An 18,968-nucleotide genomic window follows, 5' to 3' on the forward strand; every position below is an offset into this window, starting at 1 on the left:
AAATAAATAAGTTTTTTTTCTTCTTGTCTTAAATTTTGTTTTTACATTAATTTTGTACACATATTTTTATAGAAAAATTTTAATGAAATTTTTATTTAATTATTTTTTTATAGTTATTTTTATATAAGGGTAGCTGGCTCATTTGATTTACAGCGATGTATTTTGCTTAAGCTGCCCCTGCCCACCATTTTATATGAGGGGTAGCTGGCTCATTTGATTTTCAGCAATGTATTTTGTTTAAGCTTCCACTGCCCGGCATTTTATATGAGGGGTAGCTGGCTCATTTGATTTACAGCAATGTATTTTGTTTAAGCTGCCCCTGCCCAGCATTTTATATGAGGGGTAGCTGGCTCGTTTGATTTACAGCAATGTATTTTGCTTAAGCTGCCCCTGCCCAGCATTTTATATGAGGGGTAGCTGGCTCATTTGATTTACAGCAATGTATTTTGCTTAAGCTGCCCCTGCCCAGCATTTTTCATCTTTCATATGTTGTATTGTATGTTTTGTATTGATATCATGCTGGTCAAATAAATAAAACAAAACAATCACATCAAATGAGCCAACAGGGTTTATAAGCACTACAGTGATTATTTTGATCCATTATGGCACTGTAAGTTGTTGTGACCCTATTTTATACCGCCATGTTGTGACTTTTAATTCATTTAGTTACTTGTTTTATATCACTTCAGTTTCCATTAGCTCATAGAACAATTAATTAAGTTGCTAATGAGCTAGTATTGCTAGTTAATTGTTGCTGGTTAAATTGTATTATACTAAAACAGTGTAAACTTGCCTACCTGAATGCCATTGAATACACAAAGATCAAGAAGGGCTTCTTTGGGGCGATGATCCATTGTTATTCTGCTAAACTGAAAAAATGCAAAAACAAAATAATGGAATTGCTGGTTTAAAAAAAAAGCATTTGTCAATTCAAAATGTGTAGGGTTTATATTATATATATATATATTATATTTATAAAAATACTGCATTTTCCTTAAAACAGCTTCCTGTCACACACATTAAAAAATAGATGATTACGAGTTACTTGAATATTAATGGTAGATACTTAGTGATAACAGCTCATCACAACAGCAAAGGTGATGAAGCAACATATCATTAGAATCATCTATAGACTGTTGTGGCTTTAAATCACCCTTTTCCTAAATAAAAGCATCCCTCCCTCTAATTTTGAAAGTGACAAATATAAATATACAAGAACTGAACATGATGTTGAAATAGGAGTAAATAATTATACAATCCAATGTCTCTTCTATCAACAATTTCCTCAACCAATGCCTCCTCTATCAAATAACAATATAATATTTCTAGTCATACTATGGAGTAATGCTGAAATAAAAAAATCTAGAATATATAATGCTTCTATATTAATAGAATGCAAATTGTTGTACAAAAGACCAACACTTTTATATAACTGATAACCAGGGCAATTCAATATATTCTGTAAAATTTACACCATATTGTTGTCTTTGTTTTATCATATAGTTGATTAGAACTACAAAACACCGTGAATTACCATTTTAGGTAAAGCAAACAAGGTGTATCAAGGTACCTTGTGTAAAAACGATGATTGGTTAACCATTTGATCCCATACGGGATAATTTACTCTTTATAAAGACCGTATATGTTGACCTTTTGGGGTCACTGAATTGCGTTTTTTGAGAATTTGACCTTTGACCTAGGTCCAACAAAAATTGCAATTTTTCAGAAGGCCAAAACATTTCACATACAAATAAAACAAACAATTGCAGAAAGTTAGTCATAAAAATGTATTTTGCATTTTTCCTAAACCTATTAAATACACCTTCTAAGGGTTAATGTATTTTGAGTTGGAATTATTAAAAAATACTCAAACACTGAATAAGATGAGGTTCATACAAGGTATTATTAAAATAAAAATGTTTGATTAAAATCATTTCATTATCATACATGGCTGAAACATGATTCCGACAATTAGGAGAGTTGAAAGGTATACAATCTACAACTCTAGTAAAGAAATTGCAATATCAGTTAACATAATAGTTGAGTTTATCAGATTTGTTTTTACATTTTCAATAGATTGGTTTGAAATGCTATTTTATCATTTTGTAGTTTAATACAGAGAGGCACCTGTGAGGATCAAGGGCTAGTTTAGGCACTGATGTAAATTAGCAATTTGGGAATTATGGAATCTCTATGTGTCCAGAAATTAATTATTCCAAACATTTTTACTGGGGTACTGCTTTTATTCAGAGGATTCAAAACAGCTCTAGACCACCAGCCAATATCATGTAACAAGTATCAGCTGAACTCTGGGATTCTCTTTAAAAACGCAACTGTAAAGAGTTCACATCAACTCAGCCCAACCTTGGTTGAGGATGAGTTGAGGTACTAGCCTACTAAAATGGTGACATTTTCCCCATAGGCCTATTAAAAGCAATTAAAAGTAAAAGCGTCACAACAGGGCGCTTCAAGGTGCTTGTCCAAGGCCATCGACAGGACCTATGGCAAAGCGAACTTTGTTAAATGACGCCCCAGATGGCTGGAAATGGTACTCTCGCACATAAAATTCATGATAAATGGCACCTCTAATTTTCAGGAAAAGACACTCTCATATGTACAGTAGCATGCTACCAATGAGCAAAACAATCATACTTTTCCCTCCAATAAACAACACATGACTAATTGCAGGACGATATAACATTTTGTTGCCGATTTCATTCACTCAGTATTTAGTTTTTATTGCGTTGCGTTCAAGTTCATTGCGAACGTACATCTAGGGGAAGCCCCGAAAAAAGCGCAAAATTTAATGCTTATTATAGCTCAATATTTATTTACATAAATTTGTTGAAGAAATTAAATATATAAATATAAATAGGTATTGACAGTTGGGTGGGTGGCCTAGAAAAAAAAATCGGTTGCTATAATGTATACTACAGTTACAGTTAGTGTACTATACTATTAAATATCCTTTATGATGACGATCTGTAGTTAACCACAGCGTTCCATTTTTGACTTATCTACACTTTTATTTATGCTTACTGACTGTCAGCTAAACAATAGGTAGGCCTAGGGGCGGTTGTATGGCGGTGTCCTTTGTATGAATCGTTACGAATGAGATGCGGAAAGTTCGCCACTGCATTCTTACTTTGCTTGATAATAATAACAAATACACTAAGTCAGAAAACGACCTAACAAAAAATGATTCTGACACTTAGGAGTTTTAGAAGGTATACAATCTACGACTTAATTGAAGAAATTACAACATCAGTTCTAATATTGGTTAAAGACACTAGATCTGCAATTGTTGCCGTTTTGTAAAAATAATATATAACTTTAAAAACATTAAATGTGCATTTTATGGTTAATTATGATAAAAGAGAAAATTAATGCACTCCCTAAGTAGCTTCGAAAGTTCTAGACGTTTCTAGATCTAGCTTAGTTGGGCTTAGTTTTGTAAGCAAGACCAGGTAATATTAGCTGAAAAGTTACAGTTCTTTTATTTGTTTACCTTTTCATGTGACCGATCATCACCTCACAATATGAAATATCAATCCGCACGCGATGCATGTTGGGATTTAAAACAGGCCGCTAAAATTATTAGAATCAATTTTTTTTTTCGCAATAGGTCTGTATAGTAATAGTATTTATTTTTACAAAAAACCTAGGTCTATATACAGTGTCTTTAAGTTTATCAGATTTGTCTTTTCATTTTCAATGAACTGGTTTAAGATATCATTTTGTAGTTTAATACAGAGAGGCACTGTGGGGATCAAGGGCTAGTTTGGCAATGATTTACTGGTAAATGTAAATTAGCCCACCTACTATGGTTCAGGCTAATGCTGGAAAATTTTGGGAATTATGGAATCTATCCGGAAATTGCACTATTCGGCCGTTCCAAGGCAAAACAACGTAACTACAAAATGTTGCTTTTCGAGAAAAACTGAATTGAAGTTTGAGTGTTTGCATTTCAACAACAAATTATCGTAATGATGTGAAATTTTGTATGAGTATATATAAATAATAATTATTATTAAATACAAAATGTTAAATAATTTAAACAATTTGATCAAAAGTTATTACCACTTTTTAAATGATGTTCATAGAATGAAATTCATTTCTGAGGCAAAACAACGTAACTGCGATATTCTGTGGCAAAACAACGTAACTGTGGTCATTTCATGGCAAAACAACGTAACTGTGATGATTTTAAAAACAATGGTTTGAAACTCTTTTTGAACAACAGGGAGAGCTGGGGTGTCACGAAACCTAAGACCACGAAAGCTAAGACCCCCTAAGACCTAAGATCACGAAAGCTAAGACCCTAGACCTAAGATTACAAATTCTAAGATATACTACAGCTTAAAAACAATACTTGTTTACCCATACATAATTTTAAACATAGTAGGTTTCATTTATTACAATAAATATAATTAAATACTACCGCAAAACATAGATAAACTCATATTATTTTCGCCCGTTGAGTAAATGTATATTTTTTCTTTACAACAAACAAACTTGACGAGTTGTTTGTTGGTATATATTTACTCCATTGTGTTGGTTTGGAGGATTTTGTTCTTTCGCACCTGCCTTGTATTTTAACTCCAAATTTGTCAACTAACTTTATCCTGAATACCACACTTTAGAATTAGGACTTATATAAGTACTTTAAGAAGGAGAAACACATAAAAACAAATAAATAAATGCTTTAAATTGATGATTTTACAGACGTGTTTCTTTGTATACTGTAACTCCTCTCCATGCTCAATATTTGTGTTTCTATGAAGCGCCAAAAGAGCAACAATAAAAGTAGAAGTATAAAAACAGAAAGAAAACGAAACAAAAAACTTATTATCATGATTTTTAAAATAAAATTTATTTTCGAGTATTTATTCCTTCGTACTGATTTTCACTAAAAATGCGTTAAAATAGATGGACTACACTGAGTTTTCAGCCCTCTATATGATTTTTGCTCTTTTGACGTTCCATAAAAACACAAAAATATTGAACATGGGGTAGGCCTAGGCTAGTCATGCAAAATTCGCAAACAGTATGTGTGCGAGAAAAACGTCTGTAAAATCATCAATTTAAAAATGTATTTGTTACTTTTTATGTGATTCTTTTTCATAAAAGTGCTAATTGTAAGGTGTGGTATTCAGAATAAATGTTGGAGTTAAAATACAAGGCAGGTGCGAAAGATAAATATTTGTAATCTTAGGTCTTGGGTCTTAGCTTTCGTGGTCTTAGGTTTCGTGACACCCGGGAGAGCTGGGATGATTTACGGTCGAAGCGGCCGCCAACTAAAGCGGCCGCTAGTTCAATAACGGTTATCTGTATGGAACGCCGTGTGCGCTTTGATTGTCGTTGTTTTGTAATCTTTGATTGTCATTGTTTCGACAGGTTTTCTTTACCTCGGACGTAAATAACAATCTACATTATTATGTAATTTATTCTCTTTTTTTTACAGATTGAATGTGATACGCGTACGTTCTTTTAAACGAAATGGCGAATCGATGATTACTTATTTTAACTGTTCTAAATGATATACATATGTTTAATAAAGTCTATAAAATACATTGTGGTGTTTATATTGTATATTAATATAATATAATAATAAGCCAATTATTAAGAATTATATATAAATAAACCAATCAATAAAGTATATCAAAATATATAAATATATTAATAATTAAAAATATTTGTTATTGTATATTAATTAATTAGTAAAGTAACTAGTAGTGTTCGCAATCATAATTTAATTACAATAACATGATGACAGCAATTTATTTAATATCCCTACACTATTTTATTACTTCAGATATTTAAATATTGATCAATTGAAAATGAGTTTTAAATACTAAAATAAGATGAAAGTGTCTGTTTGATACGGTAATTAATTACGCGAATTTCTGCTAATAACTCGACTGACGGCCAGCAATAGTGCTGCTGCACATTAGGTGCGCGTCCCATGTTGCTTTATTGAAAACACAAACAATGTATTACAATGGAACAACTAACACACCCTATTACTAATAATAAAAACCAAGATTCGATAGTACAGTATGTAAATGAGATATAAATATTCGGCAATACCGTACGTAAATTATTATTGCAATACTGTATAAAGATTCGATAGTATGTAAACAAGATATAAATATTCGGCAATACCGTACGTAAATTATTATTTAATGCAATACTGTATAAAGATTCGATTAAGTCTGTAAATGAGATATCAAGATTCGGCAATACCGTACGTAAATTATTAATGCAATACTGTATAAAGATTCGATAGTATGTAAAAATGAGATATAAAAGATTCGGCAATACCGTACGTAAATTATTAATGCAATACTGTATAAAGATTCAATAGTATGTAAACGAGATATAAAGATTCGGCAATACCGTACGTAAATTATTAATGCAATACTGTATAAAGATTCGATAGTATGTCAAATGAGATATCAATTTTCGGCAATACCGTACGTAAATTATTAATGCAATACTGTATAAAGATTCAATAGTACATTGTCAAATGAGATATCAAGATTCGGAAATACCGTACGTAAATTATTAATGCAATACTGTATAAAGATTCGATAGTATGTAAAAATTAGATATAAAGATTCGGCAATACCGTACGTAAATTATTATTGCAATACTGTATAAAGATTCGATTAAGTCTGTAAATGAGATATAAAGATTCGGCAATACCGTACGTAAATTATTAATGCAATACTGTATAAAGATTCGATAGTATGTAAACAAGATATAAATATTCGGCAATACCGTACGTAAATTATTAATGCAATACTGTATAAAGATTCGATTAAGTCTGTAAATGAGATATCAAGATTCGGCAATACCGTACGTAAATTATTATTGCAATACTGTATAAAATTCGATAGTTAAATGTAAATGAGATATAAATATTCGGATACCGTACGTAAATTATTATTGCAATACTGTATAAAATTCGATAGTTAAATGTAAATGAGATATCAAGATTCGGCAATACCGTACGTAAATTATTATTATTGCAATACTGTATAAGGATTCAATAGTATATAAACGAGATATAAAGATTCGGCAATACCGTATACGTAAATTATTATTGCAATACTGTATAAGGATTCAATAGTATGTAAACGAGATATAAAGGTTCGGCAAAATATATTTCGATATATGTATTAGTTAATAGTAAATACAAATAAAATATACATTGATTTATCGGCAGGCAAACTTAATTATTATAGAATATAAAGATTTGATAGTACATGAGTTGGCTTATATTTATTTAGCTGTAACTCAACTCGGTAACGGGACGATTCGGCCCTGAGACGATTCGGCCCGGGACGATTCGGCCCTGGGACGATTCGGCCCGGGACTATTCGGCCCGGGACGATTCGGCCCTGAGACGATTCGGCACACTTACATTTATCGGCTTTGATATGCATTTATAAGCATAAAATAAGCTTTTTTCCCCAAACTTTATTTTCAGAGAGACTATGGGGTAGCACTACTAGGGATAAAGATGCAATAAAGCAAACATTTTGAAAACATTGTCGAAAATAATCATTTTTTAGTCACGCGCGCGATGTAATTAAGTTACGCCCTCTGTTGGCCGCTTGGCGAATGCACGAAATAAACAAGGTTTTCGAAGTAATAAATTGAATATAAAATTACGTTTTTTTAGTAATTTATTATATACATTATATCAACTTTGTCAATATCAATAAAATACGGATTGTTAAACACCTTTAAAAACTTGATAAATAAAAAAAAAATGAATATGAATTTGGTCTAAAGTGAGACGTTTCGGCCCACAAAGTGGGATGTTTCGGCCCAAAAGTGGGCCGAATCGTCCCACCAAAAGTGGGCCGAATAGTCCCGGGCCGAATCGTCTCAGGGCCGAATCGTCCCTGAACCACTCAACTCGCCATAGGCCATGGCGTTGACAACGACAATCAAAGATTAAAGCGCACATGGCGTTCCATACAAATAACAATATTAAACTGGCGGCCGCTTTGGTTGGCGGCCGCTTCGACCATACTCCGCTGGGATCACCAATGATGGCTAGAAACTAGGTTGGCTTAACAAAAAATGCATTTGAAGCTAGGCTTAGCCATTTGCATCTACTAGGCCTATTTATGATATAGACTTATTATAGCCTACCTACTAGTCTGCTACTACAAGGCCTAGTACAACAATGCAAATACGGCCGTCCTACTAGGCTAGGCCTAGCCTACTTCCAACGACAGTACTGGGGTACTAGGCTATTACTCCATGGCTAGATTAGGTAGGTTTGTCAAAAATAATAGCCTAGCCTAGTTTAGAGCTTGTTTGAACTTTTTCGTAAATATAGTTAATTCTTAGAATAAATTTTAATACATTGTAATAATTCCCCAATGTAAATATCTCAAAATTGACAAAAATGCGAGTTACGTGGTTTTGCCTTAGAACGGCCGTATTATTCCAAACATTTTACTAATACTGTTTTTATTCAGAGGCTTCAAAGTTCGTGTCCCAGATGACCGAGACACAACTGGTGCTAGCTAATAAACCTGGCTAGCAACGAGGGCGTATGTCCATACTTTGGTTTGGGTTTAGTTTTGCAATGTATATTAGTTTGTTATTTTATCATATAATTCCTGTAAATCTTGAAAGCATTATGTTCAAAATGTCTTTCTTTATCAATTTAAAACTATACAATTTTATCAAAGAATTAAACAAAACATCTTATCATTATTATTATTATATTGAATCTCAATTTATAATACTGAATGTTCTTTATATCGTTTTAGCTCTGTAATATAAATTTTCTCTGTATACTTGTTTTATCATATTTAGATTTCAACACAATATCACAATATTTTCTACACTCTTTTAACCTCAGGATGTGTACTACTGTGGCCCTGTTCAGACCCATGGCGTTAGACCGTTTTAGCGTACGACGCTAAAAGAATGTGTGTCTGAACAGTTGGGGATTAGCGTACAACGCGTTGTACAACGGTTGTAACGTTGTAGTGGAAAACGGTTGATAGTACCGTTTTAGCGTACGACGCTACTGTAAGTCAACGTTGTATCCAATCAGAACGTTTCCTGTTATGACGCGAAACAAGGTTTGACCTAGGCTGACATCTTGTATCGTCAATGTGTGAGAGATGGATTTCAACAACAAAGAGGCCAGAATAAATAAGGCCTAACTGTAGGCTACAAATACAACTGTAGGCTACAAACTACATGTATCAACTGATTACCATTATATTTTCTAACAAATGACATAAATAAATGCACCTTGTATTTAAACAGTGACTACGATCCCTTCCCCTTAGGTAGGCCTAGCTAAAGAGCCATTCACGCATTTCATTCAAGCTAAAAACTAGCGTGGTGGGACATCAAGTCTCTCATTCATATATACAAGGCAGACTAAGACTGGACAAGTTTAATGCTGAAAACCCCCTAACTCCTAAAAAAATAAGTAAACAAACAAGGGGAGCTGTGTCTTTTTTATTAGCAAGTTAAGGGGTTTTTTTTAACTGACTGGTCTGGACTAATCACAATCAATTTTTTCTACCCATGTGGTTAACACAATCTCCATCTTCATTATTAGGAGGCCTGCTTTATTTTCGTAACACAAGAGCCTGGGGAAAATGTTTTTTACTACAAAATAAAACAATAGAAACAGAAATTTGGCTTTACTATATTTTTCTTTTTTAAATAAATGCTGAGGTATGTTTTATTTACGGCAAATTTTGTCATAATTGTAGGGCTGAGATCTAGGCCTATATACAGTGGAAATAATGATGAAAACACGTGGGTAAGAGGACATGAATATGCAACTAGAAACAACCTGAATGACGTACTTCCGTTGTAACGATAATCGTACGCTATGGGTCTGAACACCTCATTTTTTTCTCTGCGGTTTGTAATGTGACCTTGCTAGTAACGTTGTACGCTAAAACGGTCTAACGCCATGGGTCTGAACATAGCCTGTATCACATAAATATCCATTGATAGATAGATATAACTTTCATCATATTGTTTATCATAATATGTGCAATAAAAGTGGGCTGCCCCAACAAAAGAGAAAAACAAAATTAAAGAAAAATTAAGAAAATGAATTAAATCTCGACATCTTTTACAAAGAATCGGTTGCCATTCAAAAATTGTTTATGACAATTTTACATTTCATACTTTTTGGTCAATTATATAGAATTTCCTTTCAAATTATAATTGGCTTCGTAAATCTGTATGCATGGTGACTAGGTAAAAAAACAATAAAGCCTAGAGACTGCCCAGATTTTAGGCTCTGACATTCCTAATTCGGGGTGAAAGCAATTGCCCCTCCTATACTCTTAAGGCCCATTTACACTAGGGCGATAACGATAAATAGATACAACAGTTTTCGTTCTAGAACTATAGGATAATCATTTATGCTGTATCTGATAAAAAAAAGAATTTTTAAAAATCTAATCAAATGACATCATGATCAATAAAAACAATAAAATCATTGTATTGTCCAGATATTATTGCTCTTACTATTAAATCATGACGTCATTTGATTGGACGTGTGTAAATATTATTTCATTAGAGGCAGCATAGATGATAATCCAGTTCTAGGATGAAAACTTTTTTAAATTCTTTTCTTTTTGAAAATGAAAAATGCATATTTATCTTTTTATTGTCAATCGTTATTGCCCTTGTGTAAATGGGCCTTTAACCCCCTTCCCACAATTGTGTCATTTTTACATTTACAAAAATTGTTTGCTGCACTCAGATCCAAACAGTATTTCGGTGTTTATTTTCATTCATTTTATTTATCAGATTTGTAAATAAATAGATCTGATAATAGTTAGGGTAGTATTTCTTGCTTTAATATGAACTACAATGCAAACTTACAAATTACAGACTCAACTTGAAATCTTGATAACTATACTGACTTTACCAATCAACTCAAAATTCAACCAATTTGTAGCACTAACTGCCTACCACTCCTTACAGTCTATTTTCATATTTAGTGTTCATTCACATAATATGCTTATTGACTTTAGCTATGATGTCACAACAACTTTTTCACGGTCTATGCACTTCTTTCTGTTGATGTACAATTCACAATACTCTGTGGAATTTCCTTTAGAATTCCGTTATTAAATTTCTATAAAACCCCTAAAAAGTACTAGAGGGAAACAGTTTTTATTAGCAAATAATTGCTATTTTAGGCAAAAAAAATAAATAGTATTTTAATTTAATTACTACACATTTTATTTATATTTCAATGTTTAGGGGCTAAACTTGATTAGTTTTAACTATTTTTTAGCCCTTCCCTTGATATAATTATTGTTATTATTTGTATGTTACAATGTTTATAATTTATATTCATGGGTAAAAATTAAATGAAATTTAAAAGACCTACAGAAATCAATTGATATATAAGATCTAACCTGTTACATGTTTAAAAGACTGACAGACCTACAGAAATCAATTGGTATATAAGATCTAACCTGTTAAATGTCTAAAAGACTGACAGATCTACAGAAATCAATTGGTATACAAGATCTAACCTGTTAAATGTCTAAAAGACTGACAGATCTACAGGAATCAATTGGTATACAAGATCTAACCTGTTACATGTTTAAAAGACTGACAGACCTACAGAAATCAATTGGTATACAAGATCTAACCTGTTACATGTTTAAAAGACTGACAGACCTACAGAAATCAATTGGTATACAAGATCTAACCTGTTACATGTCTAAAAGACTGACAGACCTACAGAAATCAATTGGTATACAAGATCTAACCTGTTACATGTTTAAAAGACTGACAGACCTACAGAAATCAATTGGTATACAAGATCTAACCTGTTACATGTCTAAAAGACTGACAGACCTACAGAAATCAATTGGTATATAAGATCTAACCTGTTACATGTTTAAAAGACTGACAGACCTACAGAAATCAATTGGTATACAAGATCTAACCTGTTACATGTCTAAAAGACTGACAGACCTACAGAAATCAATTGGTATACAAGATCTAACCTGTTACATGTCTAAAAGACTGACAGACCTACAGAAATCAATTGGTATATAAGATCTAACCTGTTACATGTTTAAAAGACTGACAGACCTACAGAAATCAATTGGTATATAAGATCTAACCTGTTACATGTTTAAAAGACTGACAGACCTACAGAAATCAATTGGTATATAAGATCTAACCTGTTACATGTTTAAAAGACTGACAGATCTACAGAAATCAATTGGTATATAAGATCTAACCTGTTACATGTTTAAAAGACTGACAGACCTACAGAAATCAATTGGTATACAAGATCTAACCTGTTACATGTTTAAAAGACTGACAGATCTACAGAAATCAATTGGTATATAAGATCTAACCTGTTACATGTTTAAAAGACTGACAGATCTACAGAAATCAATTGGTATATAAGATCTAACCTGTTACATGTCTAAAAGACTGACAGACCTACAGAAATCAATTGGTATACAAGATCTAACCTGTTACATGTTTAAAAGACTGACAGACCTACAGAAATCAATTGGTATACAAGATCTAACCTGTTACATGTCTAAAAGACTGACAGACCTACAGAAATCAATTGGTATATAAGATCTAACCTGTTACATGTTTAAAAGACTGACAGACCTACAGAAATCAATTGGTATACAAGATCTAACCTGTTACATGTCTAAAAGACTGACAGACCTACAGAAATCAATTGGTATACAAGATCTAACCTGTTACATGTCTAAAAGACTGACAGACCTACAGAAATCAATTGGTATATAAGATCTAACCTGTTACATGTTTAAAAGACTGACAGACCTACAGAAATCAATTGGTATATAAGATCTAACCTGTTACATGTTTAAAAGACTGACAGACCTACAGAAATCAATTGGTATATAAGATCTAACCTGTTACATGTTTAAAAGACTGACAGATCTACAGAAATCAATTGGTATATAAGATCTAACCTGTTACATGTTTAAAAGACTGACAGACCTACAGAAATCAATTGGTATACAAGATCTAACCTGTTACATGTTTAAAAGACTGACAGATCTACAGAAATCAATTGGTATATAAGATCTAACCTGTTACATGTTTAAAAGACTGACAGATCTACAGAAATCAATTGGTATATAAGATCTAACCTGTTGCATGTTTAAAAGACTGACAGACCTACAGAAATCAATTGGTATATAAGATCTAACCTGTTACATGTTTAAAAGACTGACAGACCTACAGAAATCAATTGGTATACAAGATCTAACCTGTTACATGTTTAAAAGACTGACAGATCTACAGAAATCAATTGGTATATCAGATCTAATGTGATAAATGTTTAAAAGACTGACAGACCTACAGAACCAACCAAGCAGCTTAAACGATACAGTATAGGCCTAACTTTACATTGACTAAGAAGTATACAATTTTATCAGGCTATCAAACATGATATGTTAAAGGAAATAGAGTTAAACTATATTAAAGTGTTCTCCTAAATCTACATACTGGTGATCATTTTCTATTTTAGGCTTTCTGTTGTTAATCTACATACTGGTGATCATTTTCTCTTTTAGGCTTTATGTTGTTTTTTTCTATGCTGGTATTAACAACAGTTGTTTCTATTAGCTAGCACTGTCTGAATTTAATAAAACTGTCAATCATGAGCAAAACTAACACAAAATGTAAGTTTAACGTTAAATCTTTAAACATAGACATATCCTGTTGTAACAACCCATTTAATTTTCTTCTCTTGTATCCAAACATTTCAATTCTCAACCAGCTTATTTCAGCTTCCTTCTTCCTTAAAACTCTTACTCTTAATAATCAAAATTATAAAATAATAAAATAAAATTTATAAAATGTATCTATAAAACCAGCAATATACTGTATTTCTTACTGTTTACATAACATCTACATTGCAAACTTACATATTATTGGCTAAACTGGAATAATCTGGTAATTCACAATAACTGGACTGACTTTCTAGTTGTCTGAAATCAATCAATTCATAGCACCAACTGTCTACTCTTTAGAGTATATTTCTATTATATAGTATTCACAATGAATAGTACCTAACTTTGATATTACAAAAACGTGTCCACGGTCTATGCACTTATTAAATATAGAAGCACAATACACAAGTATTCTATTGAATTTCACTTTAGAATTCTATACAATTCATTTACAAAACTCCTACACATGATTTCCTTTGGAATTGTAATACAAAACACAAGAAGTTGTTAAATGTAGTATATAGACATAATATGATTCATACAAGTATCATTAAAACAAGTTTCAATAGAAAATCATTGCTATACTGTAAGGCCTATAGCAAAAACATACCTTACTATGTTGTCTGACATTTCGGTGGTTGGCGCACTTTTATGAGAAGTCTTCTTCAATGCTTTGCTATTTCTGCCTTTGGTGGCAAGGTAACAACCACAAGAGGCATGCTGCCCAGTTATGAACCTGCAAAATAAAATAGATTACAGTAATGGCAGCTGTCTATGGAAATTAATGTTATTATGGCTTGGCACTAATGCAATTTATTAGTATGCAAATAATGAATGTTTGAGTTGTGGTGAGAAATGAATCATGAATTGAAAGATTGACTATTGTTAAAATAAGGTTGAACTGAGTTAAATAGAACAGTCAGTATTTCAACAGGAGGTTTTTTGAAAAGTTTGTTTAATCTTGAAAAACCATGATGCGGGCGAATGCAAGATCAATAGATACTCTACTATCTAGACCTATTAGTTACTATGATTCAATTCTGAAAATTACTCTTATTCTGCAGTGTGTGCCTGATATATGTGTATGTGTTACATCATAGTGGATATATTTTGGATCATAGTTTTACATTTCTAATTTACAATATCCCTGTAGTTTTCCATAATTAATTATGATAGAAGTTAGTAATTTATTATCTTATTAATCTTTACCTTAAATGAAGTAAGTACTCGTCTAGGCTGACAACTCTCATAAATTATATGTGTCAATCGTTCCTTTAAAAATGTTGTGTGTTGGGCTTGGAACAATTTGGTAAGGTAGAGAATGTGTTCATGATAAAAAATACCTCCCTGATACGAATGTAAGAAATGATGCTCTGCTAAAGGTATTAAACCAAGCTTTACAAACTTAAAAGGATGACATTGGGTAAAATGACTGGAAGAATTTTGGAGTTAAAAATAAATCTGAGAAAAAAATATTTGCAAAAACATGTATAATCTTGTTGTATAGTGGGTTATACAATGGTTTAGCTTTTACAGCAATCTAATCAACCTGGACTGTAAGACTTTTCATGGTGTAATGGTATTTTCAATGGAGTCATTCGTTTATTCGTTTATGAATACTGGTGCACATTTACCACCACTCAGGAAATACAATCATGGAGGAAGTCTGTTTAAAGCCCCATTCCTTATGTTTTTTAGATCTAATTTAATAAGGTCACAAATTACATTCATCTTATCCTATTGCGATAACTTGTTTTGTCTTTAAACGGTTAAAAATGTGAAAAATAACCGATTCAAATCAATTTAGTATTGCATTGTTTTTCTTTTTTTATCGTATTACCATAGAACGTACATTTAAGACAAGGAATGACCTGGTTTCATGCTTTTAAACTTGTTAACATCAAAACACGTAGGCAATGGGACTTTGAGGATGGGATACCTTCCATCAGTGGTTTACATCAACACAATTGCGGCACACACTGTATAGTAATAGACTAATGTATAAAATTGCTTTTAAATATCGTTTATTTATTAAATAAAAAATATTATAACAATATAGACATGTCAGAATGAAGAAGTAATAACGAGAAATTCGAAAAATTAAATTTCATATACATTTTAGGGTAAATTCATGGAAAGTCTGTTTTTCAGCAGCTTAGGGAAGCTCATTAATATTCATGAGATACTCACAAAGTCACGTCATCAGTGGATTCCAAACTCGTATACGTTGTGTTTGTCAACTAATTTACATCTCTCTCACCCTGTCAAACGACGACCACCCGATCATTGTGAAATACATTTTTTGTAGATTTTCTAAGCTAGGCCTAAAGTGTAATAATAACAGTAGTAGCATATATTTATTTGACATTTAATGAAATAAAAAATTTAGTACAGATTACGGAGTCATAAATTATATACTATTTTTATACCTCGAATAGTACAGATCGGCTTCACGTACTAGGCTAGGCCTAGCCTAAATCATTTTTTTTTCATGGGTGAGAGCCATTCTGACTAGGGATTCTATGCCACGATGGCTACGTTAAAACATTGGGGCCCATCATGGGCCTAGCTAGCCTACTACTAAACGATTGGCCCATAAATAACAAAACTCAGTGGATTCCAAACCCATCCTATCAACCAAACTCCTATTACAATCTAAACCTAAAACATATCGGCTGTAAATATTGAGGCAAAACAAGGTCCGATCGCCGTCCGCACGTATGGTGTCCCGATCGTTTAAGTAGGCCTAAAATAAGCCTAGTTTACTCTCCAAAAAAGCGGATACTGCATCAAGCAAGTATACCAGGTAGTAGGAAGGAGACCTAGCCGATCCGGCCCAGATAAAAATTGAGCTAGCTAGTGTAGTAGACCCTATGCCAATTGATACTACCAGGCCTTTTACTATAGGCTACACTTGTTAAAATTAGCAATACTTATGTTTACAAATATTCCAACTCTCTCATTCGAGCTATATTATCTATACCATTCCGGTAGGTCGAGTCGACCTTCAATCAAATACTGTACATCGTTCTTGTTGTGATTATAGACGGGGTATACTCGACCCGACGATGCCAGGCATGGGGCGAGAGAGCACGTGTATCGTCGTCTCGCTCTCCTCGCTCAGCAGGAATGTATATGTTACGCTTCATTGATTTTGAAGGCTTTCCCTAAGTCAGTGCGAAAATCGGCAAACGTAAAGTGCAAACATATCTAATTTTTCACTGTTTTGATGAATTTTCATAGAAAATTGACTTTATAAATGGGAAGACCGACTAAAATTACATCAGATAAGTATAATTTTACAAAAGTAATTGATATGGTTAATGATAACGAGTCGTCGGAAGATTGACCATTTCACGAATTTCCTATTCTGTAACACAGTGTCATATCGCCGTAGCTGCACTTGTAATCTGGCCTCATTTCACAGCCTTCGTTCTGTTTCACTGGGCGCTTATATAAATTGAAACTTTTACCGTTCAAGAGACAAACAAATATATTTTACATTTTTTACTATTCATTTTAAACCCGGAACCCCCCTTTAAGTTGTAGGTATTCAATCTTAAAATTCAAAATTAAAAGTCTTCTTGCATACCTCGCCAGTCGGAAAACTGCTGTGATATACTGCTGTTACAGTAAGAAAGACAGGTAGTAGTACCTAAATCTCAGCTAGCTAGCTAGCTAGGCCCTAGTGAGGGCGGATCGGGGGCTTAACTTTAGCCTACATACTTACTTACTACACAGCCTACTATAAGGCTAAACTCATTCTTGTCTTGCTAGCTTAATAATTATTAATAGGCTTAGGCCCCTGTATTGGAATGGCCTATTGTTATCCTGTGAACAACAGTCACTGATGCTTTACTTTACCACCATAAAATATGTAATAAATTATTACCGGTAACTAAAGTTCAAAATATGTCAACAGTCATGGCTCCTGAAAACTTTTTTGTGCCCACACGTACACGTGTCCTACGACCTCTGCCGACGACTACCAGTACTTAAAGAGATGACCTGGAATCTTAAAAATACGTACCTGGGAAATTACTGAAATGACGTAATGTTAATCAAATTTAAAAGTAGGCCGAATACCCATAATACAAATGTATCTAATTAAAAAAAGAATCATTCTAAAACAGGATCATGGTTGAGATCAATGCAAGTCAGGATATACTATGTAATAAATATTGCAGACCTAGATCCCTACCATAGGTCTGCAATATTTATTACATAGTTACGATAGGTCAAGGGTGATCGATTCATACCAAAATATATTTTGAAAAAATTAAGTAGGTCAAGTGTTATAACGTTCGTAAAGCCAGTTACTTATTCGCCGTAGAGGGCGTATATGCAAAAAAGTTCGCGGAACTAGGGTGGCGATTAGTAAAGTAGGTCAAGGGTGATCGATCCATACCAAAATATTTTGAAAAAATTAAGTAGGTCAAATGTTATAACGTTCGTAAAAGCCAGTTACTTATTCGCCGTAGAGGGCGTAGACGCAAAAAAGTTCGCGGAACTAGGGTGGCAAATGGTAGAGTAGGTCAAGGGTGATCGATTCATACCAAAATATTTTTTATTTTTTCGAGATTTGAAGGGTCAAAGGTCAAATTAGGTCAAATAAGTCATTTTATGAAGAGGAAATCGTTTAGATATGTTAAATGCAACAGAATTTTGTTGTTTAGTTGATATAATCCAAATAAACATCATATCCAAAGTTTACGGACATCGGGAAGTGGGTTAATTAGCATAAATTCAAAATGGCCACCATTTACCATTTGAAGTTCCCATATCTCCTCAACGGTTGGTTTTAGACCACCTAAATGCATTACGAGTAGATATAAATGTGACATTAAACTTGTTGATATAAAGTTTGCGGTACACCACGTGTAATAGTTCTGAAAAGAACTGTTGAGTTTCTCGACGTTTCGATCAATATACTTTGATCGTCCTCAGGAGTGAGAATTCTCAACAGTTCTTTTCAGAACTATTACACGTGGTGTACCGCAAACTTTATATCAACATTTGATTTCGCCATGCAAACCTTCAAACAAGACATTAAACTTCCAAATTAGCACATTTAAATTACCATATGACGTCATAGTTACGTCATATATTATGTTATAACTGCTTAAATGACATGATCCTATGCTAAACAAAATGTAGAAACTGCAGGAAAACAATTTTCTAACATTTTCCTGTTAAAGTGAACAT

The 18,968-nt window shown here is 32.9% G+C and overlaps 2 long non-coding RNA genes across 3 annotated transcripts in view; one reads left to right on the forward strand and one right to left on the reverse strand.

Moving 5' to 3' along the window:
* Positions 1-18,968, forward strand: part of LOC144835198 (uncharacterized) — a 329,884-nt gene that overhangs the window by 276,542 nt on the left and 34,374 nt on the right. The window lies entirely within an intron of this gene.
* LOC144835189 (uncharacterized) overlaps positions 1-18,968 on the reverse strand; it is a 164,352-nt gene that overhangs the window by 116,645 nt on the left and 28,739 nt on the right. The gene's annotated exons all lie outside the window — the stretch shown is intronic.

The sequence above is a fragment of the Antedon bifida genome, chromosome 2 (genome assembly GCF_963402885.1).
Source record: "Antedon bifida chromosome 2, ecAntBifi1.1, whole genome shotgun sequence".
Lineage (NCBI taxonomy): Eukaryota > Metazoa > Echinodermata > Crinoidea > Comatulida > Antedonidae > Antedon > Antedon bifida.